This window comes from Rhinoraja longicauda, chromosome 30, assembly GCF_053455715.1.
Source record: "Rhinoraja longicauda isolate Sanriku21f chromosome 30, sRhiLon1.1, whole genome shotgun sequence".
NCBI lineage: Eukaryota > Metazoa > Chordata > Chondrichthyes > Rajiformes > Arhynchobatidae > Rhinoraja > Rhinoraja longicauda.
The window spans coordinates 15,761,676-15,789,391 of NC_135982.1; positions in this window are offsets into that span (position 1 = coordinate 15,761,676).

The window sequence follows — 27,716 nt, forward strand, 5'->3', positions numbered from 1 at the left end:
ACTAGTTAATTTAGTTTAGTTTAGCTTAGAGATGCAGAAACATGCGATTCGGCCCACCGAGTCCGCGACGACCAGCGATCGCCCACGTTCCATGATATCGCACTTCCTACATACGAGGGGCAACTTTACTGTGGCCAATTAACCTCCAAACCTTTCCACGTCTTTAGAATGTGGAAGGAAATGGGAGGTCCTGATGTAAACTCACAGTCACAGGGGGAACATGCAAACTCCACACAGAAGGCACCTGAGGTCAGAATGGAGCGTGCACTTTGGCAATCACTGAATCAGTATTGATGTACCTTTAATGAGATTTTGACAGAGAATTTGAGGACTTTTCACCAGCAACTCTGAAGTAAATTAACTGAGAGTTAATCCCCAAATAACTACTGGTGAAACAAATAACTCATCAATGATGGAAATTGACCCACTATGGGTTAAATAAGATATATATTTAATAAAATGTTCAAAATTACCAGGATTGCCAGGATTGCTGTAAAGTATTTTGGGGAACTTTTTTGGCAGTAATGTACTACGAATAAATGTTCACATTCAAGTCTTTTTCTTCAGATACCAATGTATGTTTACTTATTGAGATGTATAATAGCAGCTTCATGGTGTTAATGACTATTAAATAATATGTCCTTGCAAAACAAAACAACAGGCATGGCTGTGCAAGACACACTGTTGTGCATTTCTGCATCAGTTTTTCATAAACTCTGTGATAGATAATTTAGGTCTGCCCACTCTCAGTTAATTTAGTTTAGTTTAGTTTAGTTTAGAGATACAGAGTTCTGTATCTGGGCCCTTCAACCCACCGAGTCCATGCTGACCAGCGATCCCTGTACACAAGCACTAGCTTACACAGTAGGGACAATTTACAATTTTTACCGAAGACAATTAACCTACAAACCTCTTTGGAGTGTGGGAGGAAATAGGAGTACCCTGGGAAAACCCACACAGGAAGAACGTACAATCCCCGTGCAGATGGCACCTGTAGTCAGGATGGAACCTGGGTCTCTGGTGCTATAAAACAGTAATCCTGCCGCTGTGTCACAATGCTGCCCCTACATTGATTATAGATATGTAAGATAGCGATGTACATTGGATACCATTTGAGCTTTACTCCATTCTATTCCACAATATTAGTCAAAGGAGAAGAAGGGCAATCTGTTTGTGAAGTGTTACCTCAGGTGGATGTTAACTGGATTTCAGCTCTTTGCTTGACGGCATTGTCATGTTGCCTCAGAATAACAGAGGTTTAAGGTGATCACCGAGGATGAAAGGTGGATGACTCACAGAGCACACCATCCCCAGCTGCGAGTCTACTAATCCCTGGTTACCGGAACATGCTGAGGTTTCAGCATTGGACAGCTTGAAGTGAGATCTGATCTCTGCTCTAAATCAAATGCAATGGAATTGTGAGGAATTCAGAGCAGATCTCCCAGCCATTCAATCTAATCACTGCAGGCTTGTGTTTATCCGGTGGTGATCTCCTTCCTTCCTCCTCTAGCTCAAGCAACACAGCCTTTATTGCATCCTATGTTTACCTAAGCTTTCCCCAAATGCACCTGCACCATTTGCCTCAACCACTTCCTGGAGCAGCCAGTTGCCCATTCTCAGCGCCCTCTCGTGAAGAGCGTCCCTACATTCCCCCTACTTAGACCACACTAAATATTTGCTATTTGGTCAATGTTATTTTGGTAAATTGCTATACACAAAATGGTAGCAACATCACCTAGTGGTCACCCCCAAGAACAACACCATGCATGTCAATTGTGCAAAACCTCAGGGATTGCAACAGCCAGTCCTACTAATCAATCCATATTTCATAGTGACGTTGAAGGAGACCATTAGGTCCATCAAGTCTCTGCTTGCTCACAGAACAATCTCAATCCCTCACCATAACCCGTATATTTCTCTCTGACCTATTCTCCCCAGTTTCCCATCCACTAATTTGCCTCACTAATTTATACTTCAGAGATAAACTTTAGAGATTTGATTGATTATTTTTCGAGGAGGTAACTAAGAAGGTTGATCAAGGCTGAATGGTAGATGTTATCTAGGTGGACTTTAGTAGTGGATTTGCTAAGGTCCCTCATGGTAGGCTGGCCCTGAAGGTTAAGGCAGACAGGATCCAAGATGAGCACCCAGACTGGATCCAAAACTGGCTTGGTGTTTGGAGGGTCATGATGGAGGGGTGATTTCTTGATTGGTGGTCTACGACCCCTGGCATACAACAAGGATCAGTGCTGTACAGGCATTGAAGTCAGGGTTTGTTGTTAGCATGAGGATTAGGTGATTTGATTGAATAGATTTGATTTAGACTTTGAATTACATTTTATTCTTCGCTTGGAGCAACTGATAGTGTACGGCACAGGTGTCAAACACAAGGCCCGCCACGTCATTTTATGCGGCCCGCGAGAGCTTAATTGTCATTGGTCGAATATCTTTTAAGTTACAGACATTTTTAACTTTCAAACTTTCATTTCTAAACACATTTTTCCAAGTGCTGTGCGTCTGACGTCACCACGCACGGCACGGCCTCTCCTCACTCGCACACACAAGATGGACGCCGTTAGGGGAGCCGCCCGCCCGCCCGCAATCACCGCCTCCCCCTCCCCGCTCTCCCACCCCCGGGGGACACTGTCTCCCGAGCAGGAGGGAGATGGTCGGACTGATGGTCCTCATCTGCCCCTTCAACCCACGCCACGGCGTCCTCGAGTCCCCCCTTCCACCGATGGCGGCGTCGACGAGGGCCGCTGCCACCGACGGTGCGTCGCGACTTCAGACTGCGCGCCTCCCGCAGCGCTTCTCTCCCCTCCCGACTCGAGTAGTCGCACCTCCGCCGCCCGCCTCCATGCACGCTCGGTAAGTGCCTTTCGCCGCCAACGGCTCCACGGAGGGGAGGGGAGTGGACGTGGGGGCCGAGTGGGGGGGAGGGAAGGGTGGGGGTAGGAGGGGGGGAGGGGAGGAGAGAATGGGATTGTGGGGGGTGGGGGGAGGAGAGAATGGGGGAAAGGGGGTGGTGGGGAAAGGGGGGTGAGAGTGGGTGAGGAGAGAGTAGGGGGGGAGTGGGACTGGGGAGGGGGACAGCGGGGGTGGTTGGGGGAAGAGAGAGTGGGGGTGGGTGGGAAGGGGAACAGTGGGGGTCAGGGAAGAGTGGGGGGGAAGCAAAGGGGGAGAAGGTGGGTGGGGGAAGGGGACAGTGAGAGTGAAAGGTGGGGGTGGAGGAGGGAGAGAAGAGGTGGTGGTGGGGGGAAGAGAGAGGGGGTGGGAGGGAAGGGGGACTGTGAGGGTCAGAGAAAAGGGGAGAGTGGGGGGAGGGAGTGGGGGAGGGAGGGAAAGGTGGGTGATGGGGAAGGGGACAGTGAAAGGAGGGGGAGGGTGGGGGGAGGAGAGAGGGAGTGTGGGGGGAAGGGGGTGGTGGTGGGGGGAAGCGAGTGGGGGGTAGGGGGGAAGGGGGATGGTGAGAATGCAGGTGGGGCGAGTGGGTGGGAGGGGGTGAGGGGAGGAGAGAGTGGGGGAGGCGGGGGTGGGTGAGGAGGGGTGGGGGAGGCGGGGGTGGGTGAGGAGGGATGGGTGAGGAGGGATGGGTGAGGAGGGGTGGGGGAGGCGGGGGTGGGTGAGGAGGGATGGGTGAGGAGGGATGGGTGAGGAGGGATGGGGAGGCGGGGGTGGGTGAGGAGGGGTGCAGGAGAGAGTGGGGCTGGGGAGAGTGGGGCTGGGGAGTAAAGAATGAGAGGGTGGGGGGAGGAGAGGGTGGGGGAGGAGAGAGGGAGTGTGGGGGGAAGGGGGGTGGTGGTGGGGGGAAGCGAGTGGGGGGTAGGGGGGAAGGGGGACGGTGATAATGCAGGTGGGGCGAGTGTGGGGGGGGTGAGGGGAGGAGAGAGTGGGGGAGGCGGGGGTGGGTGAGGAGGGGTGGGGGAGGCGGGGGTGGGTGAGGAGGGGTGCGGGAGGGAGGGGTGGGGGAGGCGGGGGTGGGTGAGGAGGGGTGCAGGAGAGGGGGGGTGCAGGAGAGAGTGGGGCTGGGGAGAGTGGGGCTGGGGAGTAGAGAATGGGGGGGTGGGGAGGAGAGAGTGGTGGAATGGGGGGGTGGGGGGAGGAGAGAGTGGTGGAATGGGGCGTGGAGGAGAGTGGAGTGGGGGTGGGAGGGAGAGTGCTACTGGGGAGGAGGGTGGGGTGGGGAGGAGGGAAGAGTGCGGGTGGAGAGGTGGGGTGGGGGGAAGGGGACAGCAGGGGTGGGGGGAGGGGACAGCAGGGGTGGGGGGGGAGGAGGGGGTGTTGGTGGGGGATGAGAGAGTGGGGGTTGGGGAGAAGGGGGACAGTGGGGGTCAGGGAAGATGGGAGAGTGGGGGGTAGGGAGAGGAGGGATAAGGGGGATTGAGTAGGGGGTTGATGCTACACCAACACAGGAGAGGCTTTGGGTCCAAGGCTCCACGGTCACACCCTCTCCCCTTCCCTGTACCGCCTTTAATTGCGCTCCCCCTCCCCTGGAGGAGCACGGCACCACAGTGAAGGAGAAAGAAGATGGCCGCTGGCAGGACGGTGTCAGAGGCTCCCTCTCCCCTTTCCCTTCCTCACCCACCCCTCCCTTCTCCCCCTCCTCTCCTCATCCTCTCTCCCCCCCCCCCCCCCTCCATTGAGATTCATTTTATTTTTTTTAAGAGACAATTTATTTTAAAGAAAAAACGCACTTTCCCCAGGTGGCAATGGCAACCCTACGAGGAACGGGCCCAATTTGTCAATGTGCATATATTTTTACATTTATGTTAATGCATGTACAATATTTGTTCATTTCAATAAATAATAATCAAATGCAGACAGTTATTTAACAATATGTTAAGGATTAGTTACATTTATACAGTCTTACAGTTACAACCGGCCCTTTGAGGGCAACCATAATGCTGATGTGGCCCGGGGTGAAAATGAGTTTGACACCCCTGGTGTACGGTATTGGTTGTTGTTGCTTCGTGGTTGTTGTGGGCTGAAGGGCTTGTTTCTATGCTGTGTAACTCTAACTCACTCAAAATTCTATGACTCCTACACACTGGGGCAACATAGAGCGAGCGGCCAGTTAATTTACCAACACGTGCACTTTTATTTTGAAGGAGGAAACCAAAGTACATGGTGTAAACTCACACAGACACAGGGGGAATAGGTACCGCTGCTCTAGATGTCAACTTCTTTACATCGGCGAAACCAAACGCAGGCTCGGCGATCGTTTCGCTCAACACCTTCGCTCAGTCCGCCTTAACCAACCTGATCGCCCGGTGGCTGAGCACTTCAACTCCCCCTCCCACTCCCAGTCTGACCTTTCTGTCATGGGCCTCCTCCAGTGCCATAGTGAGGCCCACCGGAAATTGGAGGAACAGCACCTCATATTTCGCCTGGGCAGCTTGCAGCCCAGTGGTATGAACATTGACTTCAACTTTAGATAGTTCCTCTGTTCCTCTCTTCCCCTCTCCTTCCCAGATCTCCCTCTATCTTCCTGTCTCCACCTATATCCTTCCTTTGTCCCGCCCCCCCTGATATCAGTCTGAAGAAGGGTCTCGAACCAAAACGTCACCCATTCCTTCTCTCCTGAGATGCTGCCTGACCTGCTGAGTTACTCCAGCATTTTGTGAATAAATAGACAGCACTGGAGGTCAGGACTGAACACAGTTCACTGGAGCAGGGAGGCAGCTGATTCATTAACTGCACCACTGTGCTGTACAAGCTATGGAGTCAGGCTTTTTGTCAGCATGACAATTGGGTGATTGAATAGGTTTAATTTAGACATTAACTTAAACTTTCTTCTTCACTTGCGTCAACTGGTAGTATGTTTTTTACTACTCGTCAATATTTATCGAACTGCCTGCCATGGAAGTTAACAGTTAATTAGATAGTCGGTCGTAAGTGATTACCAGGAGAGAGGTAATTACTGTCAGCAGGGGGTGAATCGGTCCTTGGGTACATTAGGGATGGCTTAAGGAAATATAAAGTTAAATAGGTTTAACCTGCACTTTTCAACAACCTTAACCGAGCGCATCAGCCAAGAGTTTGGTGAACATGAGGATTTAGTGCAGAGGAGAAAGGGCTTCCGGTTTGCGCATTCAGTCACTGTGTGTGTGTGTGTGTGTGTGTGTGTGTGTGTGTGTGTGTGTGTGTGTGTGTGTACGTGTGTGTATGTGCGTGTGTACATCTGTGTGTGAGAGTGCTTGTGTACATGTGTGTACATTTGTGTGTGTATGTGTGCGCGTGCGAGTGTGTACGTGTGTGTGTACATGTGTACGTGAGTGCGCACGTGCGAGTACGTGTGTGTGTACATGTGTGTGTGTGCGCGTGCGAGTGTGTACGTGTGTGTGTACATGTGTATGTGTGAGTGTATGTGTGTGCGTGTATGTGTGTGTGCCTCTGTTTGTTTGTAAGCACGCGCACGTCACATGTGATTATATGTAAAGGAAACCGTTCAAGCCGAGGCAGTGAAATAAAACAGGATAATGATCGGGCCAATATCATTGGTGGGGAGGAAATGTTCTCTGCAGCTCTGACTGTATCATATACCCAGTGCGAGGAACAAGAACATGTTCTCAGTGCTAGAGATTAGTTGGGTCTATCCTGGGATCAATGACAGGTACAAGAATGAGGCTCATCTTAGAGGCTTTGGGGTGCTAAGAACCAAATAAAAGCCATGAACCTCAAGAGAGAGAATTAGTGGATTGGTACCAGACCCATCTAAGACCCATTGGTACCAGACCCAGACCCATCTAAAAGTGGTATAAGAAGATAACTGCAGATGCTGGTACAAATCGAAGGTTTTTATTCACAAAATGCTGGAGTAACTCAGCAGGTCAGGCAGCATCTCAGGAGTCGAAAAGTGTGATTAAACAATAGTGTGAATGGAAGGTAATTAAAATGATTAGACACTGCCATTAGCAGCAAAACAAGAGAGAGCCACTCTGTTTGCACAGGGGCTGCAGGGAGCTAGGTGGGGGTTGTAGCGTCCTGACATACCAATTAATAAACGCTTCAAAAACAGAGCATTAAACTAATAACAACGGGGCATTGCTAAGTAAAGGCAATTACAATGGATTTAAAGAGAAAGGACATGAGATTAACTGTAATAGTCCACTGGTGCTCAGAGTCCATGTGAAGGAAAATGAGAAATAAAATCTTAAATAAACGGTAGTGGATCCAACTGCACAGAGGGTCCAAAAGAAAATAATTAAATTATGTTACAATAGGGACAAATGTGACCTTGTAATTGTTACATCGCTGTGCCTGAATGGGTGCATGGCCATGGATTAGATTGTTAATCCCCTAGTAGTAACAACACAATGAAAGAAAGGATGAATCAAGACATGAAAAAAGATTATAAATCTTAGACCATTAGACATAGGAGCACAATTAGGTCATTCGGCCCATCAAATGTACTCTGCCACTCAATCATGGCTGATCTATTTTTCCCCTCTCTACCCTTTTCTCCTGCCTTCTCCCCGTAACCTGAACAGCCAAGCTAAACAAGAACCTGTTAATCACCATTTTAAAGATACCCAGACTTGGCCGCCACAGATGTCTGTGGCAATGAATTCCGCAGGTTCACCATCCTCAGGCTAAAAAAGTCCACCTCATCTCCGTTCTAGAGGTACGTCCTTGTATTCTGAGGCTGTGCCCTCTGGTTCTAGACTCTCCCACTACTGGAAACATCCTTTCCACCTGCACTCTAGATAAGTCTTTCATTATTCAGTAGGTTTCAACAACAAAAATACAGTATCACGAAAGGTGACTTTAGTTTTCATCTAGACAGGGTAAGTCAGGCCTTCAACTTCAGAGGTCTGTGAAGCTTAGTGGGTGAGTATACTGAAGGAGGCAGGACTATAGGCATCTCCGGGACAGTGGATAGGACATTGGATCAGTCATAATGTTATTGAATAATGGAGAAGGCATGATGAATCCCCCTGCTTTTATCCGCGATGGCCTTGTGTCCACGAACGTACCAGAGGATATAATAATCATCCCTTCATTGATGGAATGGGTTGCTTGTTATTCGCCCATGCGTGTCAGAGTCGGTGTGCTGTGAGAGTTTGCTTAATGACTGCATTCTGAAATGTTCAAATGCTCCTCTGCTCAATGAAGGAGTAAACAGATTGGACATTTAGTACCACAGAGATAGATGCGAGAATCCTGCTAAAATGCAATGTCACGGGCGAAGGATTACAGCAATCGTGCCTGATTTCTTGTTCAGCATGCCAGAGGAGGCACCTGGACAAAACAGAGCTCCAACTCAGAAGAAACAGTACTTCAAGGATTGATTCATATGCGTGGACCTACATGTATTTAAATATGTAATTGGCCATGAGAAATACATTCGCTTCAGTTAATCTTTACTGATTTCAAAGACCCTTCACCCTTCAGCCCTCGAGACTCATATAGCACAAATCAAGTTAAAAGTTGTCTTTGTAAATTATCCTGATAAGATCTGATAATCTTATGATCATCAGGTTATAAACGGAGAAAAAAAAAGGACAAATGATGATCTAAATGTTCTCATTTCTGTCAAAATGTCAATAATAGAGTTGTGTATTCATAGAGCTTAGAAATAGGCCCTTTGGCCCAACACATCCTTAAATCTGTTGCTCTTGTTTCTATGTCCAAAGATGCCGCCTAACCTGCCGCCCAGCAATTTATGTTTCTATTGAAAAGGGAAACACTCAGACCCAATTTGTAGGAGAGAAAGAAGGGAAAAGAAATAAACTGAGAATAAGAAATGATGGGTCCCTTAAATGTGTATATTTTAATGCTAGGAGCATTGTAAGAAAGGTGGATGAGCTTCGAGCCTGGATTGACATCTGGAAGTATGATGTTGTGGCGATCAGTGAAACATGGTTGCAGGAGGGTTGCGATTGGCAATTAAATATTCCAGGATTTCATTGTTTCAGATGTGATAGAATCGGAGGGGCAAGAGGTGGGGGTGTTGCATTGCTTGTCAGGGAGGATATCACAGCAGTGCTTTGGCAGGACAGACTAGAAGGCTCGATTAAGGAGGCTGTTTGGGTGGAACTCAGAAATGAGAAAGGTTTAGCAACACTTATAGGGGTGTATTATAGACCGCCAAATAGGGAACGAGAATTGGAAGAGCAAATATGTAAGGAGATAGCAGATATTAGTAGTAAGCACAGAGTGGTGATTGTGGGTGATTTCAATTTTCCGTATATAGACTGGGAATCACATTCTGTTAAAGGGCTGGATGGTTTGGAGTTTGTAAAATGTGTGCAGGATAGTTTTTTGCAGCAATACGTAGAGGTGCCTACCAGAGAAGGGGCAGTGTTAGACCTCCTGTTAGGAAATGAGATGGTCAGGTGACGGAGGTATGTGTTGAGGAGCACTTTTGGGTCTAGTGATCATAATGCCATTAGTTTCAATATCATTATGGAGAAGGTCAAATCTGGACCAAGGGTTGAGATTTTGGATTGGAGAAAGGCTAATTTTGAGGAGATGAGAAAGGATTTAAAAGGAGTGAAATGGAAATTGTTGTTTTATGAAAAGGATATAATAGAGAAATGGAGAATATTTAAAGGTGAAATTTTGAGAGTACAGAGTCTTTATGTCCCTGTTCGGTGGAAAGGAAAGAATAATAATTTGAAAGAGCCGTGGTTTTCCAGGGAAATTGGACACTTGGTTCGGAAAAAGAGGGAGATATACAATAAATATAAGCGGCAGGGAGTAAATGAGGTTCTTGAGGAATATAAAGAATGTAAAAGGAATCTTAAAAAGGAAATTAGAAAAGCGAAAAAAAGATATGAGGCTGCTTTGGCAAGTAATGTAAAAGTAAACCCCAAGGGGTTCTACAGATATGTCAATAGCAAAAGGATAGTGAGGGATAAAATTGGTCCATTAGAGAGTCAGAGTGGACAGCTATGTGCTGAGCCGGAAGAAATGGGGGAGATATTAAACAATTTCTTTTCTTCGGTATTTACCGAGGAGAAGGATATTGAATTATGTGAGGTAAGCGAAACAAGTAGAGTAGTGATGGAAATTAGGAGGATTAAAGAAGAGGAGGTACGGACACTTTTGAAGAATATAAAAGTGGATAAGTCTCCAGGTCCTGATAGGATATTCCCTAGGACATTGAGGGAAGTTAGTGCAGAAATAGCAGGGGCTATGACGGAAATATTTCAAACGTCATTAGAAACAGGGATGGTGCCGGAAGATTGGCGCATTGCGCATGTTGTGCCTTTGTTTAAAAAAGGTTCTAAAAGTAAACCTAGCAATTATAGACCTATTAGTTTGATGTCTGTGGTGGGAAAATTAATGGAAAAGATACTTAGGGACAATATATATAATTATTTGGATAATCAAGGCCTGATTAGAAACAGTCAACATGGATTTGTGCCTGGAAGGTCATGTTTGACTAATCTTCTTGAATTTTTTGAAGAGGTTACCAGGGAAATTGATAAGGGCAAGGCTGTGGATGTTGTCTATATGGACTTCAGTAAGGCATTTGACAAGGTTCCACATGGAAGGTTGATTAAGAAGGTTAAATCGTTGGGTATTAATAGTGAGGTTGCAAGATGGATTCAACAATGGCTGAATGGGAGATACCAGAGGGTAACGGTTGACAATTGTATGTCAGGTTGGAGGCCAGTGTCTAGTGGAGTGCCCCAAGGATCTGTGTTGGGTCCACTGTTGTTTGTCATTTACATTAATGATCTGGATGATGGTGTGGCAAATTGGATTAGTAAATATGCAGATGATACTAAGATAGGTGGAGTAGTTGATAGTGAGGTAGATTTTCAAAGTCTACAGAGAGACTTGGGCCTTTTGGAAGGGTGGGCTGAAAGATGGCAGATGGAGTTTAATGCTGATAAGTGTGAGGTGCTGCATTTTGGTAGGACAAATCAAAATAGGACGTACGGGGTAAATGGTAGGGAATTGAGGAGTGCAGTGGAACAGAGGGATCTGGGAATAACTGTGCATTGTTCCCTGAAGGTGGAATCTCATGTGGATAGGGTGGTGAAGAAGGCGTTTGGTATGCTTGCCTTTATAAATCAGAGCATCGAGTATAGAAGTTGGGATGTAATGTTGAAATTGTACAGGGCATTGGTGAGGCCAAATCTGGAGTATGGTGTGCAGTTCTGGTCGCCAAATTATAGGAAGGATGTCGACAAAATGGAGAGGGTACAGAGGAGATTTACTAGAATGTTGCCTGGGTTTCAGCACTTAGGCTACAGAGAGAGGTTGAACAGGTTGGGTCTTTATTCTTTGGAGCGTAGAAGGTTGAGGGGGGACTTGATAGAGGTTTTTAAAATTTTGAGAGGGACGGACAGAGTTGACGTGGGTAGGCTTTTCCCTTTGAGAGTGGGGAAGATTCCAACAAGGGGACATAGCTTCAGAATTGAGGGACAAAGGTTTAGGGGTAACATGAGGGGGAACTTCTTTACTCAGAGGGTTGTGGCTGTATGGAATGGGCTTCCGGTGGAAGTGGTGGAGGCTGGCTCGATTTTATTATTTAAGAGTAAATTGGATAGGTATATGGATAGGAGGGGATTGGAGGGTTATGGTCTGAGTGCAGGTAGATGAGACTAGGTCAGGGAGAATGGTCGGCGTGGACTGGTAGGGCCGGACAGGCCTGTTTCCATGCTGTAGTTGTTATATGTTATATATGTTATATGAAAGTATCTGCAGTTTATTTTATTTTTATTTTGCTTTCCTTAAACCGTTAAAAGATAGAAAACTTTTTGCAGTGGTTAAAGGAGGTGCTCTCCTTTTTACCCCTGGAAAAGATCAGGTATAAACGGTGCAAGGCCCGCGGAAACTTCGTTCTGACCTAGAACCCCTTTTATAGATTTTATTAAAGATTTTTCCTTTAACTGAAAATATTGTCTACACGGTCATAATCATTTATTTATATTTGTATGCTGCTGTTGCTAACATGTAACATTTGAACACAAAGACTCGGTTTTTGTTTTTTTTCTTTTTTGGGTTTTTTTTTTAGCCTTATCATCATATCATCATATCATATATATACAGCCGGAAACAGGCCTTTTCGGCCCTCCAAGTCCGTGCCGCCCAGTGATCCCCGTACATTAACACTATCCTACACCCACTAGGGACAATTTTTACATTTACCCAGCCAATTAACCTACATACCTGTACGTCTTTGGAGTGTGGGAGGAAACCGAAGATCTCGGAGAAAACCCACGCAGGTCACGGGGAGAACGTACAAACTCCTTACAGTGCAGCACCCGTAGTCAGGATCGAACCTGAGTCTCCGGTGCTGCATTCGCTGTAAAGCAGCAACTCTACCGCTGCGCTACCGTACCGTACCGTGGGGATGGTTGAACGGGGTATATATGCTATTTTATTATTTTATTTATTTATTTATCTATATTTATTTATTTACTTATTTACCTATTTATTTCTTTATTTATCTATCTATTTATTTATTTATCTATATTTATTTATCTATCTATCTATTTATTTATTTATTTATCTATTCATTTATTTATTTATTTATCTATTTATTTATTTATCCATCCATCCATCCATCCATTTATCCGTCTATTTATTTATTTATCTATTTATCATTTATTTATTTATTTGTTTGTCTATTTATTTATTTATCTATCTATTTATCTATTTATTTATCTATATTTATATATTTGTTTATCTATTTTTTAATTTATTTTTTTATCTGTCTGTTTATTTATTTATTTATCTGTCTGTTTATTTATTTATTTATCTGTCTGTTTATTTATTTATTTATTTATCTATCTATTTATTTATTCGTTTATTTATTTGTTTATTTATTTATTTATTTTCTTATACTATATATGTCTTGTATTGTCCTGTACTGTTTGTTGGTGTCCTGTGTAAATTTGTGTAAAATAAATAAATAAATAAATGTAAAAGATAGAAAACAAGGATGCAATTATATGACATGATACAATTTGATATGATACAATACGATACGATACGATGAAACTGTATTTATCCCAGGGAGGAAATTGATCTGCCAACAGTCATAAAACGTATAGTTTGATAGCCACAGGGAAGAAGAATCTCTTGTGGCGTTCTGTACTGCACATTGGTGGAACCAGTCTGTTGCTGAGGGTACTGCTCAGGTTGACCAGTGTGTCATGGAGCGGGTGAGCTGTATTATCCAGGATGCTCCTTGGTTTGAGGAGCATCCTCCCCTCCAAGACCACCTCCCATGAATACCATGAATATGGTGGCCACATTTGGGAACAAACTACTGTAGGGCACTTGACTTTGAGAGGGACCAATGTTGTGAAACAGGAAGGAACAGGATTATCTCTCATGATGAAGAATGACGTAAGGAATGTGTGAAGAATTCTTACCACCAAAGTGGATAACCTCACACTTATCCACATTAAACTGCATCTGCCATGCATCCACCCACTCACACAACCTGTCCAAGTCACCCTGCAACCTCATAGCATCTTCCTCACAGTTCACACTGCCACCCAGCTTTGTATCATCTGCAAATTTGTTAATGGTACTTTTAATCCCTTCATCCAAGTCATTGATGTATATTGTGAATAGCTGTGGTCCCAGCATCGAGCCTTGCGGTACCCCACTATTCACTGCCTGCCATTCTGAAAGGGACCCATTTATCCCCACTCTTTGCTTTCTGTCTGTCAACCAATTTTCTATCCATGTCAGTACCCTACCTCCAATACCATGTGCTCTAATTTTGCCCACCAATCTCCTATGTGGGACCTTGTCGAAGGCTATCTGAAAGTCAAGGTACACCACATCCACCGGCTCTCCCCTGTCAACTTTCCTAGTTACATCCTCAAAAAAGTCCAGTAGATTAGTCAAGCATGATTTCCCCTTCGTAAATCCATGCTGACTCGGAATGATCCTCTTACTGTTATCCAAATGCTCCGCAATTTCGTCTTTTATAATCGACTCCAACATCTTCCCCACCACTGATTTCAGACTAACTGGTCTATAATTTCCCGTTTTCTCTCTCCCTCCTTTCTTAAAAAGTAGGATAACATTAGCTACCCTCCAATCCACAGGAACTGACCCTGAATCTATAGAACATTGGAAAATGATTACCAATGCATCCACAATTTCTAGAGCCACCTCCTTAAGTACCCTGGGATGCAGACCATATTTCTGTAACAGATCCTTTGAATCTCAGCTTTGAAAACTGATGGCCATGTTTGTTTTGTGGAAAGTCTGCTGACACTTGCACCAGTTACTTAGACAATAGTGAGCATTTAATGCACATTGAAAAATGTATTAATGTTAAATTTTAAACATAGGTTTAATTTTATGGATTTCTGTAAGTAAAATCAATGCTAAAATGTTGAACGTTATCACTTAAGAATTAAATAGTATGCTTTGTCTCTAAGTGAACACTACTGGATGTCAAGGCTTCTCTTGTGATTTTATGGTAAAGAAAGTGTTAAAATTACGGCCGCTTTTGCAATGGCACATGAAACAAAATGGCCTGGAGGTGAATTGTCCGATAATGGCTCAGCATGATAGCTCGCCCCAGGGAACACTTGACATGCAATGTCTGGTAGTCAATCTGCCGTGAAGTGATATCATAGAGAGAGAATAAGTGCACTCCTGAGCAGCACAGGTGGGACTGCAGAGACCCATGATCATTAACATCCACTACATCGTCCGTACATTGGTCAATGGAAGGATGCTCCTTAACCCTTTCCAACCATGCTCTAAACAGCATTGATCTCACTTTAAACCCTCTCTGTTATTCACTGATATTCTTTGATGGTGGCACTTTGGAGCAACGGTAGAGTTGCTGCCTTACAGCGCCAGAGACCCGGGTTCGATCCCGACTACGGGTGCTGTCTGTACAGAGTCTGTACGTACGTCCACGTGACTGCGTGGGTTTCCTCCGAGATCTTCGGTTCCTCCCACACTCCAAAGATGTACAGGTCTGCAGGATAAATGGCTTGGTATAAATGTAAATTGTCCCGAGTGTGTGTAGGATAGTGTTAATGTGTGGGGATCGATTGTCAGTATGGACTCGGTGGGCCGAAGGGCCTATTTCCGCACGGTATTTCTAAAATAAACTAAAAATGAACTTCACTAAAAATGAACATTCTACCAGCTGAGAAATCCTCTCTTACACTTCGCACTATGAGATGCTTCTGTCATTTTAATCCAAGCTGCCAATTTGAGATTTGGGTGGAGTCAGTCGGGGACATTACATTTTTCTTACTTTCCAATGCCTTCTGAAAGCTGTGAAATCAGGGCTTGTGTGAAATGGTCATTCGATCAAACTTGCCAAATTTCAGCTCCCTGAGGTTGCTAAAACCTCCCCACTCCATGTTACCTCTTCATTTGTAGCTGCAATCAAAATCATTGAAGGCTTTCTGAAAAAATGTTTGCATACCTGAAGTATTACACGTAGACCCACACAAAATGTAGAGCCCAGTATATATCACCATGTACAATGTATAAGATGCAGGTTAAAGATATTATACTACTTTCGAACACATGTTCGAACAGCTGCTTTGTTTTTATGCTGTATATAAGCCCAGGCGGGAGTGGATTGAAAGAGAACTAACATATGATTGCCTTTCCTCAGATAAACTTGGAATATCATGTCCTGACCTTTGTAACTAAGGTTGTGATCCATGACCTGCGCAAACCCGCTGTCAGCAATAAAAGTGTTCAAATGTGTCTAATCCTACAATGGGCTAACACAAAATGTGTGAGCAGTTGCCTGACAAAACTTTAGGGAAATGGAGACATGCAGCTTTCAGGTTAATTTAGACTTTAGAATTGAGAGATGCGGGTGGAAACAGGCCATTCAGCCCACCAAATCCAGGCCGACCATTGATCGCCAGTACACTAGTTCAATGGCGGAATGGCGGGACTGTCATATGTTGAAAGACTGGAGCAACTAGGCTTGTATACACTGGAATTTAGAAGGATGAGAGGAGATCTTATCGAAACGTATAAACTTATTAAGGGGTTGGACACGTTAGAGGCAGGAAACATGTTCCCAAAGTTGGGGAGTCCAGAACAAGGGGCCACAGTTTAAGAATAAGGGGTAGGCCATTTAGAACTGAGATGAGGAAAAACTTTTTCAGTCAGAGAGTTGTGAATCTGTGGAATTCTCTGCCTCAGAAGGCAGTGGAGACCAATTCTCTGAATGCATTCAAGCGAGAGCTGGATAGAGCTCTTAAGGATAGCGGAGTCAGGGGTTATGGGGAGAAGGCAGGAACGGGGTACTGATTGAGAATGATCAGCCATGATCACATTGAATGGCGGTGCTGGCTCGAAGGGCCGAATGGCCTCCTCCTGCACCTATTGTCTATTGTCCATAATGCCATCCCATCCAACTCACAAGGGGCAATTTACAGAAGCCAATTAATCTACAACCCTGCACGTCTTTGGAATGTGGAAGGAAATCAGAGCACCCGGGGAAAATCCATCCACTCACAGAACGAACGTGCAAAATCTACCAACGGCACCAGAGTTCAGAATTGAACCTGGGTCGTTGGAGCTAAGAGAAAGCAGCTCTACCATGTGTGACACTCTGCAGAACTCATACATAAGTTATCTTTCAGGCATAATGAAAAATGGACTAATTTACCATAGCAACTTTCTTGAGATATTCAATTTTCTGCATCTATTCTTATGGACTAAGGGCATGAAAGCAATCATCTTGCCTTGCATTCTCAAGAAGCAAACGGAATGACCTGCCTCGTGACCTTCTCTTGAAGAGACGCATTATTTTGAAAAATCTTGAAACATATTGAAGATTTCCCGGCCTTTCCAAACTGGATGATAAACTTTTTGCCCTTAAATTCTGCCACTTATCTCTAAGTAGCCACCTGCCGTGAGAGTGGATGACACTATTTCATATCCTTGCTCCTCCTCCCAACTCCCTTGACTGGATCCAGTATGAGCTAATGAACAGACCTGCAAGGATCACCCCTCAGCATGTGTTCATGTCACTTTGCTTATTGTTGCTGGATTCAAAATCACTAAGTGGGAATGTCAGAGTGAAAGCTGCCTCCCCCTCTTCTCGAGCAGTGCGACGACCTCCACTATAGTGGATGAACCACGTTGATCGTGATAACTTAAAGGAAATGGAAAATGTATGTCCTTCAAACATACCCTGACAGAGGTGGAGACAGGTATGAATTAGCATTTGGCTAGACCTTTTCCAGGGCAGCACGTCAGGGTTTTCTGTTACTCGGGCCAGGAACTAAAGGACAAGGAGAGGTTTGCTGAAGATAGATACAAAATGCTGGAGTATCTCAGCGGGACGGGCAGCATCTCTGGAGAGAAGGAATGGGTGATGTTTCAGGTCAAGACCCTTCTTCAGACTGATGTCAAGGGAGAGGGAGATACATAGATAAGGATGTGTAAGGTGTGAAAATAGCACAAAGGGAATGCCGATTGAGAAGAATGTAGATTGCTGACGGCTGATGCCCAGAAGTTGCAAGCAGCTCAAAGGAGGATCATTTTTCAAGATGACAAAATGGTCATAGGCGACTTAATGAAAGCCTCTCTTTTATGGTTCTGACGGTCGTAGTATGTCAGCTTAATGGTAAGAAGGTTATGACAGAACAATAGTATTAGCCATAGGCACTTTCATTAATTAGACCTTTTGGTCATTACAATGTGGTCTGATTGTGTTTAGTGTATGTTAAGTTGGTGGCAGGAGACTTCACCTTTGCTTTTGTTTGTTTCGTGAACTGCAAAATAGAGAAAGATTTTGAAAAATTATAATTATATTCCTCAAGTTGCCATTGTTTCAGGGTGCTTGGATTTAGGTCAGTAAAGCTTCACAACCTTCCTTTACTTCATGTCACGGTTATTTTACACTTTCACGGAAAATAACCTGGTGGCACGGAGTAGACAATAATGAATCTCTAGCCTGCACCAAACCTATCTTGTTCCTTTCCCACTGACCTCAGTCAATGGATCGTACAAGGTGCTGCAGGATGGACTACAGGATCAAGCTTAAACCCTTCCTCGCACTAACCCCTCCCTATTGGCATTATTTGTTGTATATTTTCATGTGTATCATAATGGAAGGGAGGAATGACAATATTGGCAGCTCAGCATTTTGCGGCATTTTACACTGGCCAATTTAGTGATAAATTGTGCGGATTTATAACTTGGTGATTAATTGCGCGAATCACAACGAGTACCTTACAATTGGATAAAGGACACGCACAAGGACTTGCACGTACACCACATGCACTAAGATAATCACAACTGATCAGATGAAGCCAAGGTAACTCTAAGTTGGTCAGCGCAATCAGCAGAGTTAAAATTAATCAGATTAAAAATGTCACAAGGTGCATTTTTCATTCAGATAGTCTCAGAATCACTGAAATATGTATCTGCTGCGTCCAGTTGGGATATGCTACTTGGACAAGATTCTGTTTACCGCTCTCGGGTGATAGGTTACTGCGTCCAGGAAATTATTATGCAACAAGTTGGATGATGATGAGAGGATATGGGCTGCGCAGGTCTTGCCAGATCATCAAACAACCCTGCATAATCTTTGAAGTCCCTCTGAACAGGCTGATCGTTTTGGACATCGGCAGAGCCTGGGGGGTGACCACTCAGGGGTGAGGCTGGACATCTTGCACAGAGAATGTTGTGCAGAGGCCCCCAGTCAGCTGGAGACTGGCCTCCCATTGTAGAAGTGGGGACAGCCTCAGGAAACAATGGTTTCCCAGTGTTCTCAATGGCATGTGACTGTGGAGCTTGGATAACTTCCAGTCATCAGAAGATCAGCCCCAGCTTTATCTTCTGTTACCACATCCTCAATAACAGATTCTGGCATTTCCATGTAAACTGTTTCCAGGCCAAGTGGTCTATTACTTGTTATCTTCACTCACAATCATATTGTGAATAGCTGTGTTACATTTGCTTTAAATCCGGAAAACCATCACTAATGCATCTTTTATTTTTGGCATCTCTCCAGGATGCAATGGATCAAGTCCAGGGGATATTTTGACTTTTAGTCCCCTTTTAATTTTTCCTTTACGTTGGCTTTGTTAATATTACTAAGATACTAAGAGACCAGGTTTACTATTAGATTAATTAGGTTTCCCATTTGGTTCTTGTACCAACCCACACAACTGTAATCCCCTCTTAGCAATAGAACAGTGTGGACCTCCACTTGCACTACCATGGATGTCTGTTCTAATTGTGTTTTGCACTCATGACTTGCTTTTTTTCCATAGTCTTTTTCTTTTCAATAATTTACGTATCATTTATCTTTTGTATGTTGACTGGGTCTATGGAGCATGTGCTGCTGCTGCCAGCAAGGTTATCATTGTACCTGCACTTTACCGAACTTGTGCACGTGACAATACACTCAACCTCAATGAACAATTCTTAAGATGTTTCATTCTCCACGGATGAAAGCGAAGGCTTTAAGAGAATGTTTAGGATTTTAGGTTTTGAGATACAGCACGGAAACAGGCCCTTCGACCCATCGAGTCCGCGCCAACCGGTGATCTCCATATGCTAGCACTATCCTACACACTAGGGACAATTTACAACCTTTACCGAAACCAATTAACCTACAAACCTGTACGTCTTTGGAGTGTGGGAGGAAACCGGAGCACCTGGGGAAAACCCACGCAGGGCACGGGGAGAACGTACAAACTGTGTACAGACAGCACCCGCAGTCAGGACCAAATCCGGGTCTGTGGTGCTGTAAGGCAGCAACTCGGCACGGTAGCGCAGCGGTAAGGCGGCACAGTAAGGCGGCACGGTAGCGCAGCGGTAGAGTTGCTGCTTTACAGCGAATGCAGCGCCGGAGACTCAGGTTCGATCCTGACTACGGGTGCTGCACTGTAAGGAGTTTGTACGTTCTCCCCGTGACCTGCGTGGGTTTTCTCCGAGATCTTCGGTTTCCTCCCACACTCCAAAGACGTACAGGTATGTAGGTTAATTGGCTGGGTAAATGTAAAAATTGTCCCTAGTGGGTGTAGGATAGTGTTAATGTACGGGGATCGCTGGGCGGCACGGACTTGGAGGGCCGAAAAGGCCTGTTTCCGGCTGTATATATATGATATGATAACTCTACCCAGGCGCCACTGTGTACATTGATTTAAAAATATATTTCTTTAAATGTTTGCCTTTGCTTACCAGTTTGCAAACATTTTAATCCAATTTCCCAAAGCATCTTCTCTAATTTGTATCTCCTCAGTTATAAATGATTTTACTTAAGTTCCAGATCACAGTTTCCCGCTGTAGTGCACTCCTCTCAAACTGAGCAATGGCTGTCATGTGGTTTTTTTTAAAATGCCATAAAGAGTCAGAATAATATCTGTTTATGCAATGTCCATGATTGTTCTGGGGATGAATCTTATTTCTGATTGAACCTCACCACTCCGCCTTTGAAATGCACATCATTCCTTTTGCTCACCCACACAGTCATGTAGATTGACACCTAAATGGATTCTGTCAGGGACAAAATTCCGAGTAAATTTGAGTGCCAGCATCCGTGTTTTTCAGTGGACAGATTTAAGACCCGTGATATATATATATAAATAAACCAGAGAGTGGTTTCTGCCTGGGTTTTTTTGCAGGGATGAGAAATATCGCTCAAATTTGTGAACTTTGTGACACATTTGTACCTGCCCATCTTCTCATCCTCAGATAGGCACAAAATGCTGGAGTAACTCAGCGGGACAGGCAGCATCTCTGGAGAGACGGAATGGGTGACGTTTTGGGTCGAGACCGTTCTTCAGACTGAGATTCAGGGGAGAGAGGAAGTCTAGAGATATGGAAGGGTAAGTTGTGAAAACGGTCAGATCAAAGCAGAAGGAAATGTAGAATGGTTCATTGTGAGCTGAGGGGAAGGTGACAACGCAGCACGCATTCAGTAATATTTAATCAGGAGGGCAGTGGAATTAGTCGGTCAACTAGGATGGGGAAGGGATGGAGAGAGAGGGAAAACAAGGGTTACTTGAAGTTAGAGAAATCAATATTCATACCAATCATATCAATATTCTATATTTGGGGTAAGTCAGCATCTGCAGTTCCTTCCTACAAATAGTTACAGGGTAAATGTACAAATTGCAAGCAGCTTTGAAGTCAGGTTCGGACCCATGACATTGGAGCTGTGAATCTGCAGCTCTACCACTGTGCTGCACAGTTTGCTTAAGTCACTTGAATGCAGTGTTGGTGGAACCCCATTGTCCAGTGCATCAGGGATAGCAGTGAGATAACTTTTGGTTTCTTGAATCAAACTGGGTAGCCATGTGTAGGAAAAAAAACCTGCAGATGCTGGTTTAAATCGAAGGTAGACACAAAATGCTGGAGTAACTCAGCGGGTCAGGCAGCATCTCTGGAGAGAAGGAATGGGTGACGTTTCGGGTCGAGACCCTTCTTGCCTGGCAAATTATTACAAAGTCATCCTCGACTCCGCAGTTTCACCAAACGTGATTATATTGCACCGAGGGTATTGTGTGCAGCTCTGGTCATCACCTTATAAGAAGGACGTTTTTACAATGGAGACAGTGCAGAGGAGATTCACCAGGATATTGCTTGGATTGGATGACTTTATTTATGGGGAGAGATTTAATAGGCTGGGATAGACACAAAATGTTGGAGTAACTCAGCTGGACAGGCAGCATCTCTGGAGAGAAGGAATGGGTGATGTTTTGGGACGAGACCTTTCTTCAGGCTAGGGTTGTTTTCCCTGGAGCAAAGGAGGCTGAGGGGTGACCTCATCAAGGAATGGATAATTAGAAGTGGCAAAGATAGGGTGGATAGTCAGAATAACTAATAACAGTGGAGTTATTAAAAACAAAGGGGGGAGGGGTGCATAGGTTTAAGCTGAGAGGAAATAATTTTAATGGGGATCTGAAAGGTGAGTTATTTACACAGAGAATATTTGACATCTGGAACGTGCTGGCATTAGATCTGGTGGAATCAGATACAATCACTGTGTTTCAGAGACATTTAGATATTTAAATAGGCAAGGCAGAGAAGGAGAAGGAGAAGCAGAGAAGGAGAAGTTTCCACTAGTGGGAGAGTCTAGGACCAGGGTGCCATAACCTCAGAATAAAAGGAAGTACCTTTAGAAAGGAGATGAGCAGGAGATTTTTTCGTCAGAGGGTGGTGAATCTGTGGAGGCTGCAGAAGCCAAGGCAATGGATATTTTTAAGGCGGAAATTGACTGATTCTTCCTTAGTATGGGTGTCAGGGGTTATGGGGAGAAGGCAGGGGGATGAGGTTGAAGGGAGAAGATAGATCAACCATGAGTGAAGGGCGGGGTAGATGTGATGGGCCAAATGGCCTAATTCTGCTCCTATAACTTATGATATCATATCATATCATATATATACAGCCGGAAACAGGCCTTTTCGGCCCACCAAGTCCGTGCCGCCCAGCGATCCCCGTACATTAACTCTATCCTACACCCACTAGGGACAATTTTTACATTTACCCAGCCAATTAACCTACATACCTGTATGTCTTTGGAGTGTGGGAGGAAACCGAAGATCTCGGAGAAAACCCACGCAGGTCACGGGGAGAACGTACAAACTCCTTACAGTGCAGCACCCGTAGTCAGGATCGAACCTGAGTCTCCGGCGCTGCATTCGCTGTAAAGCAGCAACTCTACCGCTGTGCTACCGTGCCGCCCTATAGTGCTAATGCGGGCAAATAGGATCAGTGTGAATGGGTAAAAAGGTCAGGATGAACATGATAGTGTGTAGGGACCATGTCTATATGGTACAACTCTATAAACAATCCGATACAAATTCTCAGGCGGCCATCTTGCACTCTGATTTTACATATTTTGTTTTCAGTTCTTGATCAGAAAGTAGGAGTTAAATAATGACACTGCGTCATTTATTGACCTCTGACAGTTTTCATGACTTACCATCTCTTTCAGCACACTGACCCCAGGTTGGGGGGGGGGGGGGGGGGGGGGGGAGAGCAAAGAAGTTTATGGAAAAAGGCCTGTAGATAAATATTTTTGCTGCCTTTGCCATATTCCAATCATTGTATATTTGCATTGATGAAAACTTGGAGGCTGTAAACAAATGTTATGTTTCCGTGCTGGAAGACAGCTGTGCAAGAGTTTTATTTCCAAAAAAAAATTATTATTTGTTTGTGATTACATATGGGATTTCCTGAAGATTTTCACCTCAAAGGTGAGAATGCTTCCATCTTCTGCTGGGGGATAGGATTATTTTTCATTCCTCTTTCATTGAACTCAAAGAGGCACTTAATCTTGCGTTAGTTTACTAACGACAGCTAATTTCAAAGCTTTGGCTTCTGGTAACCTGATATTACTAGAGGTTCAGCTCAGGTGCAGGTGCATTGAGATTTAATTAACACAACATTTTTTTGCAAAGAAGTTACCTCTATTTAGCTGGGGTTTTTTTCAGTTAACATATAACATATTATTTATTGTTATACTCCTTAGAATAAGAGGTGCCATTGTATTAATTCAATGCCTTCTTACAACACGGCTCTCTAAGGAGTTGCATAAAAGCATTTAAAAATTATCCATCGTATAGTGAATAAGCTGTGTTTGAGTAAAGATTTCAGAGTCACATATTCTTAATCATTTTGTAGTGTGTTGGAGAGCCATATTGTTTGGCAAATCATATTTCATGTTAGCATTTGGGTTCCAGAAATATGTTTTTCATGAAGTATGTTTTTAAAAATATGAGTCTCAATAATTACTGGAAGAACAACATCTCATCTTCCATCTGGGCATGTTGCGGTCTTTAGGATTCAACAGTGAAATCTCCTTCTTTGGGTAACTTGCTCTTTCTTTTTAAATATATCAGAATTGGCCATTTCTGTTAGTCATCCATCAGTGACTTTGGCTTATTTCCTTTCCCCCCCTCCGCTAGTATATTCCGACCCTGTTATTCGGAACAAAGCCGGAATGTCAGAATATATAAGACAAATAACTGATGTGGAAAAAAGCAATGGGCCGTTTTTTTTAAATTGAAGGCTGCAACTCGCAACTAAAGATAGTGGCTAGTACAACAATCTATTATTTGTTATTTTCCCTTCTCCTCTTAAGTTTTCCAAATGCAATAAAACATTTGCCCCAACACTGCTTCCGCTTTTAAAAAAGTTATAAATCAAAGCAAATCAGTGACATTTTGCATATAAAAAATCATATAGTATTTCACATAAATATACAGAGTAAATCCAAATGTGCAACTTCATCCCATCGCCTGTTTCCAATGTTTGCAAAGCTCTCCACTGCAAATAGCACTCGACACATCTGAAATATCCACTCAGTCGCTGGTACTTTTAATGGATTGCTATTCTGGATAGACCTGACACAAATGGTCTCACCTCCAGTCCTGCAATTCAGATTAATTGTCTTTATAACTGTGAATGCATTGTCTGACATATTCTTGACCATTGTCTTCCTGATGTCGATTATGTACACCAACTCTTCACATTAGCTTAACACAAAGGATAATAACCGATCACCATTGACACTAATTACAATTATGCGTGATGTTTGGTGCATTGCTGGATTCTATGAACCCACTCACAGCTGGTGTCAAATAATATCAAATAAAACAAAGGCTGTTGGAAACACTCCGTGAATCATGAAACACAGAAAAGTACAGCACAGGGACAGACCCTTGGCCCGCAATGTCCATGCCGAACATAATGGCAAATTAAACTAATCTCCGCTGCCTGCCAATGATTCATATCCCTCTATTCCCTACATACCCAGGTGCCTATCCACAAGCTTAAATGGCATTATCATTTCTGCCTCCTCTACCACCCTTAGCAATGTGTCACAGGAACCCATCACCCACTGTGTAAAAAAAACCTGCCAGGCACATCTTATTTAAACTTTGTCTCTCTCATCTTAAACCTATGCTCTCTCATCTTAAACCTATGCTCTCTAATCTTTGACAATTCCACCCTGGGATAAAGGTTCTGCCCGTTTACCCGATCTATGCCTCTCACAATTTTATAAATTGTGTGAACTACTATAAACTTCGATTAGGTCTGGATCTGAATCAGATTGGGTCTGTCAGGATAAAGCAGTGATAACATGGCCGCCTCTTATACAGTAACTCACCATTTTTGTTCCTCTGCTTTAACACTGTCTTGCATCCTGACTCCCACTCTGACTCCGTGTAGACACTACACCTCTCCACGTTCCAGCGGGCTCTTTTGAAATCATAAAGTCACCTCCTCTAACTCTCCATTACAAGGTTGTGGTTTGGGCTTTATGGTCTACCTTAACTATCTGAAGACTGTCTTACTCCATCCAGCCGTGCTATTTTGGACAAATGTCATAAGGTTAATTCCTCCCCTGACAACTCTTGTAGGATCATCAGAGCTTTTTAATTGCAACACAGTCCCTCTTAAGGAATCTAAATCAACCTGCACTCCAGTCCAGCCAGCACTTTAGTAAACAACGGAAGTTTGATCAAATGGATATCTTCTCCAGAACACTCATGAAGTATCATATTCGCCACTAGTTTTTTTTTCTCTCCACTGACACTTTGATGGCACTGCAGAGCCGTGGGAAGTTTTGATGAAGGGTTTCAGCCTGTAACGTTAACTCGGATTTTCTTCCCGCAGATGCTGCTTGACCTACTAAGTATTTCCAGCATTTTCTGTTTCTATATATTTTTTAAAATCCAAGACTTTAATTAGAACAGGAAAAAATCAGTAGACATACATGGAATGTAAAGGTGGACTGTACAAACTTCGACAAATGTCTAAGCCGAAAGGTTAGTGAAGACTAATGTAGGTCCCTTACAGTCAGCAACAGGAGAATTATAATGGGGAACAAAGGAATTGAATGAATGAATAAGTTTATTGGCCAAGTACAATACAATACCACACAATATATCTTTATTGTCATTGTACAGGGGTACAATGAGATTGGGAATGCGCCTCCCATACGATGCAATAAATCAATTAGCTAATCAGTATTAATTTAAACAACCCAATGAAACAAATTAGAACAGTTTTAAAACAGAATAAAGTGCAAGTAGATCTGTGCCGGTTCACTGTGCGATGTGACCATCTGGCTCAGCAGGACCAGTTCATAGCAGCTATGGCCCTGGGGATGAAGCTGTTCCTGAGTCTGGAGGTGCGGGCGTAGAAGGCCTTGTATCGTCTGCCCGATGGTAGAAGTTCGAACAGACTGTTGCAGGGGTGTGAAGAGTCTTTGTGAATGCTGGTGGCTTTTCTGAGGCATCGTGTGTTGTAGATACCCTCCAAGGCCGGTAGCTGTGTTCCGATAGTCTTCTGAACTCTATGGACTACCCGCTGAAGAGCTTTCCTCTCTGCCTCCGTGCAGCTGAGATACCACACAGGGATGCCATGTGTTAGGATGCTCTCAATGGTGCAGCGGTAGAATGTCGTCAGCAGCTGTTGGGGTAGACCAGACTTCTTCAGTGTTCTTAGGTAGAACAGTCATTGTTGTGCCTTCTTGACCAGTGCAGCAGTGTTAGTGGACCATGTTAGGTCCTCCGAAATGTGAGTGCCCAGAAACTTGAAGCTGGACACTCTCTCCACACTGTCCCCGTTGATAAAGATCGGGGCGTATTCCCCGTTGTGTGATCTACGGAAGTTGATGATCAGCTCCTTGGTCTTGGTGGTATTTAGGGACAGGTTGTTATCAGAGCACCAGTCCGCTAGGTTCTGCACCTCCGCTTTGTAGTTTGTTTCATCACCGTTGGTGATCAGCCCGATCATCGTTGTGTCATCTGCAAACTTGACAATGGTGTTGGTGTCGAATGCAGAAACACTGTCGTGTGTGAAGAGGGAGTAGAGCACGGGGCTCAGAACACAGCCCTGTGGTGTGCCGGTACACAGGGTGATAGTGGAGGACAGGTGCAGGCCCATTCTCACTGCCTGCGGTCGCTCCAGCAGGAAGTCCAGGATCCAGTCGCATAACGACGAGGCCTAGCTGGTGGAGTTTGGTGATGAGCTTTGTGGGGATGACCGTGTTGAAGGCAGAGCTATAGTCAATGAATAGCATCCTCACATACATGCCCTGTTTCCCCAGGTGAGTCAGGACAGTGTGAAGAGCCAGAGAGATGGCATCCTCTGTGGATCTATTTGCCCTGTATGCAAATTGATGTGGGTCCAGTGAGGCAGGGATGCTGGATTTGATATGTGAGAGGACCAGCCTTTCAAAGCACTTCATGACTATCGGAGTTAGGGCAACCGGATGGTAGTCGTTCAGGTTGGTGATTTTTGCTTTTTTTGGCACCAGCACTATGATAGCCGACTTCAGGCACTTGGGGACCGTAGCCAGAGATAATGACAGGTTAAAGATCCTGGTGATTACCTCAGCCAACTGTTCAGCACAGTCCCTAAGTACCCTTCCTTGAACTCCATCCGGGCCTGCAGCCTTGCGTGGGTTGACCCTTTGCAGAGCGCATTGTACTTCGTGTGTGCTCAGTTGCAAGACCTGTCCCTCCGCCTTGGCTGGGGTTCTTCCACCCAAGGTGGTGTTGCCAGTTTTGAAGCGGGCAAAGAAGGTGTTTAGCTCATTGGTTAGTGTACCTTGGTGCTCCGCTCACAAATGACAACACAAACATACAGTTAACAATTAAGAATAAAGCATAAACACATCAAAACAATAAGGATACAACATTACGGTCTAAACATGTGGGTGAAAATAAATCAGAGCACAAAAGAGACTACAGACTTTGGTTATTGATTAGAACTACCACGCGAGGAAAATAGTTATTTTTATGTCTGGCTGTGGCAGCTTTGGC